At 45.5% G+C, this 9,352-nt stretch overlaps 1 protein-coding gene across 1 annotated transcript in view; it reads left to right on the plus strand.

Moving 5' to 3' along the window:
- FGD3 (FYVE, RhoGEF and PH domain containing 3) overlaps positions 1 to 9,352 on the plus strand; it is a 225,214-nt gene that overhangs the window by 81,240 nt on the left and 134,622 nt on the right. The window lies entirely within an intron of this gene.

Below are 9,352 nucleotides of genomic sequence, written 5' to 3' on the forward strand. Positions count from 1 at the left end.
GTTCTGGTGTGGGGTGCGGTTATTGTCGGGGTGGTGGAGATGTGTTAGAAATCTTGCAGCCAGAAGCCCTGTACCATCATTGTATCTGGATGTCTCACAAAGGCCTTTCAGCCCTGAAAAGCTCACAGCTTGTATACTGGCCTTCCTTCCTCGACCAGATTAGACATGTAAAGGAAAAACCATTTCTAATGCTTTACCTTGCAAACCAAAGCCTTTCCTATGTAAATCAATGTAAACTGATCACAAGGGCTGAAAAGGCATGCAGCTGCGCAGCAGTAGTCTTGGTGCAGACTAAAAGTTCCCGCTTCTCAGCCACTGTTTTTGATTTAACACAGAATGAATCATTTTAGCTTTGGGTGAATTTTTCTCTTCATGCTCCCCCATTTCCTTTATTCCAGCCTTAGAAAATGTCTTCAGAGCTGGTTACACTGTCTGGGAAAACTGTTTTGTAGACCTACCTAAAAACATTTATGCTATTTCTGCACATATGATTTGCCTTGTCTGGCTTATCAAATTGTAAGCTCCAGGGGCAGGGATACTGGCTTTTATCTGTTCATAAAGTGCCACAATGAACTTCTACCATGCTGAATAAATAATAATGATAATGATCATCTCATGATGCATAGTAGTTCCCCTGAGAGTAAAGCTGCCTCCCTCCCACTATTCCAGTCCCTCATGGCCAGATGGTGGTGACTTTTAATAGACCTATTCGTATCCTTTTAGAGTACCAAAGTCACTTGCTTTTGCAGCCTTAGGCACCTCATATAGAACAGTTATGAACCCTAGCAATCAAAGCCTTTTGGGCATCCTTGCTACACTCACCAGACTGCTGCTATCAGTGTCTAATTTCTTCAAGTAAAGAAAAGCAGTTGAATCATTACTACTGAACTAGGTAATAGCAAATTTATGAATAACCTGTCCTTCAGTTACTAGCATCTGATTCTTCTTTATATCAATCAAATATTTACTGTTTTTTAGTGGTCATAAAGCTAGATCTTGTGCCTTTTCCCCCCTTTATTGTCCATTTTTATGTACCACAATTTTTTATCCATAGGGAGTAGATAGCTAGAATAAGGAAAAAGCACTATCAGTGTAGTCAATCAGTGCAGAACTGGGAGCACTCCCTAACATTAGCTGGAAGTCATATCTTTTTTTTTCAGTTGGTCTCTACACTGCAAGTCCCAAAGGCTTCAACAGGGCAACTAAAGTTCCTAACAAAATAACCTTGCCAACTTTTGCTTGTACTTTCATTGACAGGCTGTACTAAGGGCCAGGTTTTAACACTGTTATTTACATTCACAAAGTAAGAGGATCTGAACTTGATCATAAGCTGTATGTTAAAGGAGAAATTGAATATTTAAATTTTGGTGCAATGCGTCTTTCAGATACTGTAAACAGGTAATTTTTCTCTGAAGGGAGTAGTATGGAAATTATACAAGATATAATAAATACTATGTTTTATGTTTCTGACACATGATTCATTGCTATGATCAGAACTGCTCCTATCTTAAATATAACTTCAGTTTTGTGGTATTTAAAGTCAGTGTTTACATAAGGCAGCTATTTTTCTTCTAGCTCTGAAAATGCTATGAAATAAAATACATTTTACTTGTGCTGTTCTGTAAAAAAAAGTCAGAGGCCCTTGCTTATTATAATGTAGTTTAAGACATTATGTGATGCGCCAAACTGTAACTGATGCTGGGGTAGTTGATGCTGATATGATTTCATATAGTGATCATAGCTAGACTGAATTGTTTCATTTAAACTTAATTGAATCGACATAATAGTTCCATAAATTTAAACGATTGTTCATTTATTTTTGCAGTATTTTCGGTTAGATAATTCTTTGCAAGCTGCATGTACTTAGCTCACGTTTGTACTTTGGCATTAGAATACACACAGGTCATATCCGCATAGCCAACTAACCCTGCCCAGCAAGTGCCCCATGCGCATACACAATCCGCATTGGGAAGCAGCATAAGTTATATTTGCATTGAGCATATAGCACTGGTGAGTTACAAGGGGAATGCACAAGCTTCTGCTCTTGTGAAAAGGTTTCTCTCAGGTTGACACCTGGAAGATCTTTCTCATAGAAAGGACATGCCTCCCCTGGAAGAAACTGAACGAATGCTTGTCAACTTGTAGTTGTTACTGAGGGAGTGGTGAGTCTCCCAGTAGAAATGTAATGCCTATACCTGGCTGAAGTCAGCTAGCCTGCCTGTGGAGAGGATGTGGCTACATTGCTTCTGGTTTATGATGAGGCAGCCTACGGAGTGTCACAGCATGCTTGAGGGTGATGTTGCTGGGCACAGTAAATCTATCATTGAGACCTAGCCATAATTATATTTAAAAACTACCTTACAAGAGTGCCAAGGTTGTAAATCGAATGATTAAGTGTTACTTTTGGAAATTCCTAATGTGGCTTGTGCTTTATGACACAGTCATTAATTATAGGATCCCTTACTACATTTTCAAGTCAGACGGCCCTGACAATCTTCACCCCAGGGTACTCAAGGAGCTGGTGAGCATCATAGCCCAGCCTCTAGCACGGATCTTTGAAAGCTCTTGGCGCTCTGGTGTAGTGCCCGAAGACTGGAAGAAGGCCAATGTGGTGCCTATCTTCAAGAAAGGGAGGAAAGTGGATCCGGCTAACTATAGGCCCATTAGCCTGACTTCTATCCCGGGGAAGATCTTAGAAAAGTTTATTAAAGAGGCCATCCTTAATGGACTGGCCGACGCCAACATCTTAAGGGATAGCCAGCACGGGTTTGTTGCAGGTAGGTCTTGCTTGACCAATCTCATTTCCTTCTACGACCAGGTGACCTATCACCTGGACAAGGTAGAAGAGATTGATGTCATATATCTTGACTTCAAAAAAGCCTTCGATCTGGTTTCCCATGATCGCTTCTTGGAGAAACTGGCCAATTGTCGCCTTGGGTCCTCCACAATCCACTGGCTGGAAAATTGGCTCCGGGGTCGGACCCAGAGGGTAGTAATTGATGGAAGTCACTCATCGTGGTGTCCTGTGACCAGTGGGGTCCCCCAAGGCTCTGTCCTTGGACCCATACTGTTCAACATCTTCATTAATGATGTGGACACTGGAGTCGGAAGCGGACTGGCCAAGTTCGCCAATGACACCAAACTTTGGGGAAAAGCATCCACACCAGAAGACAGGCGGGTGATCCAGGCTGACCTGGACAGGCTCAGCAAGTGGGTGGATGAGAATCTGATGGTGTTCAACACCGATAAATGCAAGGTTCTTCACCTTGGGAAGAAAAACCTGCAGCATCCTTATAGGCTCGGCAGTGCTATGTTGGCTAGCACTATGCAAGAAAGAGACTTGGGGGTCATCATTGACCACAAGATGAACATGAGCCTACAATGCGATGCTGCGGCTAGTAAAGCGACCAAAACGCTGGCTTGCATCCATAGATGCTTCTCAAGCAAATCCCGGGACGTCATTCTCCCCTTGTACTCGGCCTTGGTGATGCCACAGCTGGAGTACTGCGTCCAGTTTTGGGCTCCACAATTCAAAAAGGATGTGGAGAAGCTTGAGAGAGTCCAGAGAAGAGCCACGCGTATGATCAGAGGTCAGGGAAGCAGACCCTACGATGACAGGCTGAGAGCCCTGGGGCTCTTTAGCCTGGAAAAGCGCAGGCTCAGGGGTGATCTGATGGCCACCTACAAATTTATCAGGGGTGACCACCAGTATCTGGGGGAACGTTTGTTCACCAGAGCGCCCCAAGGGATGACGACTAGGTCGAATGGTCATAAACTACTACAAGATCGTTTCAGGCTGGACATAAGGAAGAATTTCTTTACTGTCCAAGCCCCCAAGGTCTGGAACAGCCTGCCACCGGAGGTGGTTCAAGCGCCTACATTGAACACCTTCAAGAGCAAACTGGATGCTTATCTTGCTGGGATCCTATGACCCCAGCTGACTTCCTGCCCTTTGGGCGGGGGGCTGGACTCGATGATCTTCCGAGGTCTCTTCCAGCCCTAATGTCTATGAAGTCTATGAAAGTGACTCCTACTTCTCTCAGTAAAAATAGGTCATTGCTTCATTATTTGCATTCAGTATGTGACCCCAGGCCTTACTTTAATGTGCCCCACCTAAAGTATTCACTGAAAATAAAAACATGAATTTTCACACTTCACAAACTTCAGTAAATTAATCTGCACAAATGCACCATGGGATTAAGTAGTAATATTGTCAATGCTTTACAAAAGGAAAACAGGTGTATCAAGATCAAAGTAAAAGTTCTTGCTGTTTTAGCTGAAACTTCAAACAAACAACCATCCTTCTAAGGGAGGTACTTGACATGGAAAGTTTCAGTCCAAGAGCTTAAACTTTTGCAACATTGCATACAGTTGAAAGAAGAAGAAACCCTATGTATAACTGAAAACAAATTCTCACAATGGAAAGAGTAAGGCAACTCTATCAGTTCTTCCTTTAATAGATGTCTCTAGTCTTTTGTCCCATTCTTCTCTTATTTTGATAATTACTGTACTTCCCTTTGTTAATTATATGCAAGGAACCAGTCAGATTTAAGGAGTTCAGTAGTCTTGTGTAAGCTATTATACTTATATCAGGGGTGCTCAACACCTGACCCACAGGTCACATCTGACCTGCATGACTCTGCAGGTCCGTGGGTAGCCATTTGGGCTGTGGCTCTGTGTGCTAGATCAGGTGTACAGGGTGGTGTAGGGCTAAGTGGTGCGGGGACGGTGCAGGGCTCTGGCACCTGATCCCAGTGCATGGGGCTAGGCAGAGGTGGTACAGGGCCCTGAGGCAAGCAGTCACCTAGCAATCATCCAAGTAGCAGCACTCCCAGCTGCTCAGAGCACACACCCGAACACACAGCCCGTCACACACTCCACTAGCCAAACACACAGGTAGCCCTGGCTTACTAACCTTCCCAGAGCAGGATCTGCTACCTGATGTCTGGCTCTTCTTCTTTTTCCCTTACCTCCCCTTGCTCCCAGTGAACTGCTTGCAAACTGTCATGTTTGCTGCCCCTGTTCACTTGCTCCCTAGTCACTCAGGGAGTCTCCCCTTTTCCTCCATCCTGTTTCTATCATGTCTATTTAGATTGCAAACTGTTGGAAGCAAGGACTGCCTGCCACTTTTTATTTGTGCAGGGCTTAGCAAAATGGAGCACAGTTCTGTGTTGATCCTTAGGCACTAGTCTAGTGAGCATGATTAATGATCTGAAAATTGTTTCCCTCTGAGAACTTTGTCTCCACTGTTATTACAATCAACTTGAGTAATTTAAGATTACTGTGAACTTTGAATCCTCAGAGAAAAGGGGTTCCTAGTGTTTATAGTTCTCTTTTTTTGCTTTTGAGAGCACAATGCTTATAGTTAGTTCCATTCTTTTGTTACATGGCACACTCTTTCTGTCTCTGCAACAACAGCAGCAAAGTAAAGCTGAAATTGTAGTAGCTAAATGTGTGTGTATGGAGGCAAGCGTGGAATAGGGGGGTCTGAGCATGTTTGGGAGCATTTATCCTTTGCTGGCTCATAGGACCCTCAGTAATGCCAACTGTCACAAAAACATTGTGAGACTCAGGATTTCTAAGTCAAAATAACTCCGACTCATGATCTCCTGATCAAACCCTCCAGTCTCAGGATTTTCCTAGCTGGTAAGTCTGTGGAGGGAAAGGGGTGTGGAGGGCAGATTGAAGCCCCCCATGGTGAGGGAGGCAATGAGGCAGGAGCCAGGGGCTGGGGTAAATGTAGCTCTGGAACTGGGGCAGGTTGTCAAGCAGTGGGGAAGGGAGTGGGGGGCTCAGCTCCCTGCAGCTGCGTGTACTCCCAGGGGAGGAACATGAGGGCACATGCCCCCATAGGACAGAGGCCAGCTGCCCACTGCAGGCTTGGGGCTCTGTGCCATGATGCCTTTGCCCTGGGAGCTCAGCCACGTGATGCCATTGCTGCCTGTCAAGCAGGCAGGGGACATGGGACATCCCCTGCCTGCCCAGCAGCAGGGAGCACACTGGTGTCGTGTGGCTGAGCTCCCAGGACAAAGGCAGCAAGGTGCAGAGCCCCAAGCCTGCAGTGGGCAGCCTACCTCTGCCCTGTGGGAGGCACATGCCCCCCGTGGCTTCCCCAGGGGTGCGCGCAGCTGTGGGGAGCTGTGCCCCTGGGTCACATTCACCCCAGCCCCTGCTCCTACCCCACTCCCTCCTTCACGGTGGGGACCTCAGTCTCCACCCCCATGCCCCTTTCTTTCCCCCCCGCCCCTTCCCCTCCACAGACTTACCAGTTGGGAAAATCCAGAGATTTGAGGGTTCGATTGGGAGATCACAAGTCAGAGTTATTTTGACTTCAAAATCCTGAGTCTCATGATGTTTTTTGCAACAGTTGGCATTATTGAGGCTCCTTTGAGCCCCTTCCCCTCCACTTACCAGCTGGGTGCTCTCTGTGTGTCTTGTGTCTGTGTGTCTGTGTGTCTGATCCTCACTCCCAAGCCACAGCCCGCCCCCATGCCCGCCCTGCTGCTGCTGCTTCTCACTCTACCCACAGTACCTTGCATCCTGCCATGGCGTGTGGGGACACTCCCTCCCCAGGCTCCATACCTCACACACACACACATACACCCACTGTCGCTGCCGTGCACTGCAGTGGGGGGGTCGGGACCTTAGAAGGCCGTCAGGCGGGTACTTGTGATGCTTGGAGTGGAATTAAATAGGCGGACGCTTGTCGGTTGCAAACCAAAATTGTTTACTCATGCTGTCAAGGTGGTGAATAGCGGAGGTCAGAGATACTTGGTTAGTTACAGCTTAGGGTTCGTAGGTCGGTCTGCATAAGAGTTTGGTGGTTGGGCAGAAAAGGTCGGGCCGGCAGGTCGTTGATTTACGTCTGAGATTGGGTCGAGACACGGGGGAGCACTGACAAGTGATCAAATTGCCAGTAACTCTGATACGTGTGATCAGAGGTCTCCGAGGTGCGTACGGAGGTCCCCCTTCTTCTTCCTCTTTGCGGAAGTGAAAACGGGTTTTATTTGTGTAATAGCCAGTTGGTTTTCGCCACGTCATAAATTTAATTAGAATCGCCAATTATCTAGAGGTTTCGCTAGGGTGTTATTTTAGGGCTACTCCCTGTATTACTCTGACCAGTTATAATGATTTATGTAAAGCACAGAAGGCTAAGTTTTATCTCTGTTAGTGGCGCAGCAATAAATTTCTTTTTGACATGCGCGGCAAAAAGGCGGTTACTGGCAAAACCTTTTGTTAACCCTTAGTTAACTTAGTGCAGAGTAAGGAAGTTTTTGAACGATCTCTTGCTAGTGACATGGGCACTACTAATTGGGTTGTGACACCCACAACCCCCCACACCTTCACAAATAACACCCCCCCAACCTCCCCCTCCTCTCACACACACAAAAAATAGCATCTCATTATTTACATGCCAATCTTTTGATTTTTTTTTTTTTTTTTTAAGAGTTCATCTCATGATTTTTGGCATGGTGGGGTTGGCAATACTGGACCCTATTAGATGTCATACGGCAATTGACAAGTTCTTCTTATTTCCTTGAAAATAGGCTTTAAAAACTAGCAAACGGAAAACAGGAGTTATTTGTATTCCTTTGTGAGCATAATTCTAGAACTAAAATGGGAAATGGTCACAAATAAAAACAGTTTAAGGCAGGGCTGTCCAGCTAGCATTAATTTGTTGCCCCCAAGATCCCAGTTGGATGTTGCTGTGGCTGTAGCATTCCCTGGGGTCTCCAGGCTTCATTTTCTTCCTCTGGCTCCTACCTGCTTCTCCTACCCTAGGGGTGGGGCAGGGCAACCTGTGGTGCTCAGGGAGCACCCACACAGCACAATTCAGCCAGGTAGCTTAGGGTGAGGCCAGGGCCCCCCTACATACAGTGTGGTGGGGAGGTGGAGGAAGGCCATGCGCAATGCAGTGAGGGAAGGACACTGCCCAAGAGGTGGGTAGCTTAGGGTGCTTATGGCTTGCATTGGTGTAGCCCCCAGCACTTGGTAGTTGGACAGCCCTGGTTTAAGGGATTGTCACAAGGCACTAGGACATCAGACTGTTCCCCCTTTTACAGACTTGGATAAAAAAAGGTACAGGTCAATGTAATGTGTGGCACAAATGTACTCCCCCTATTTCCAATAGTAAGCACCAACATTCTGCATGATGTAGGTCTTTAACATTTTTGGAAAAGTCTCCATTTACAGTGGGAAAGTAACCCACTTCTTATGTATGGCCACAGGGCTGGTAGTTGTCATGTTAGAGTAATACACAGGTTTCTGTAACTTCGTAGTGGTACTTAGTGGTTTTATCACTGACCTCACATCTCTTGTTGGACCAGATAGCAGAAGGTGGGCAACTAAGATGTTTAATGATCATGGCTCAGGGTGGTGGATTCTTGCATTAAAAACCATCTAAAAACAATTTTCTCTTTATGCTTACAGTAGCTTCTTCCATGTCACTGCAGCTAGAATAGCCAAAGAGCAGCAGTAGCAAAGTTGTCTCTTTTTGAGATGCCAGTTTCAGTTCAATGAACCTACAGATCAGTGTTAGTCACTATCAATTACTCTTGCGGTTTCCACAGGGCTGTCTTCAAGGTCGGACGTAACTGCAGGAGATGTAACAGTAGCCAGAATACTATTTTTCTGATGTCTCAGTGTAGATGTGGATTTTGAGAAGAAGAAAGTACAGTCATCTGATAGAAAATCAGTCTTAGCTTCATCAATAAAATGTCAGTGGCTGTTGTTTTTGCCAGCAGCGGGCTGTTGTCTCCTGAAATGGGAGGTCCAGTGGCATAGCCAATGTGGCCTTTGCGCTTATTAATGAATACCAGACGTAGACAGAAGGCAGATGAAGACTGAGCTCTGGATTTTTAATTAGCACCAGTGTATTTATTAGAGGAACAACCTGGCTTAAGGCTGTCTTCTGAATATTGATTGACTTGTTTAGTGAAAGTCATGAAGGATGTTCAAGTCAGAAAACCCCAGTTTCCAGCACCGTCTGGTGGAACAGCAACTGTGCTGCAATTTTGTGTCAATCATCTGAAGTGTTTGCGGGGCAAAAGAGGGTTGAGCAAATGGGAGGTGGATGTATTTTGAGATGTGAGGAGGAAACATGCTGGCCTGACTTGCCTGATGTGACTTAACAGCAGCCATTGTCAGAGAAAAGCAGGCTATATTTCATTAGTGTTCCAGTCATAATGACTGTAGGTTAAGCCACTTGCCTCTTTTAATTACATTGTTTCACCCTGAAAACGGGATATGGTCCACAGAGCAACAACATCAAAATTCATTGCAGTCAATGTTTTTCTTGAAAGGCTTTTGTGGCTTGCAGTAGACATAGTAAGACTTGAACATTAAACATCCT

This window comes from Alligator mississippiensis, chromosome 12 (genome assembly GCF_030867095.1).
Source record: "Alligator mississippiensis isolate rAllMis1 chromosome 12, rAllMis1, whole genome shotgun sequence".
NCBI lineage: Eukaryota > Metazoa > Chordata > Crocodylia > Alligatoridae > Alligator > Alligator mississippiensis.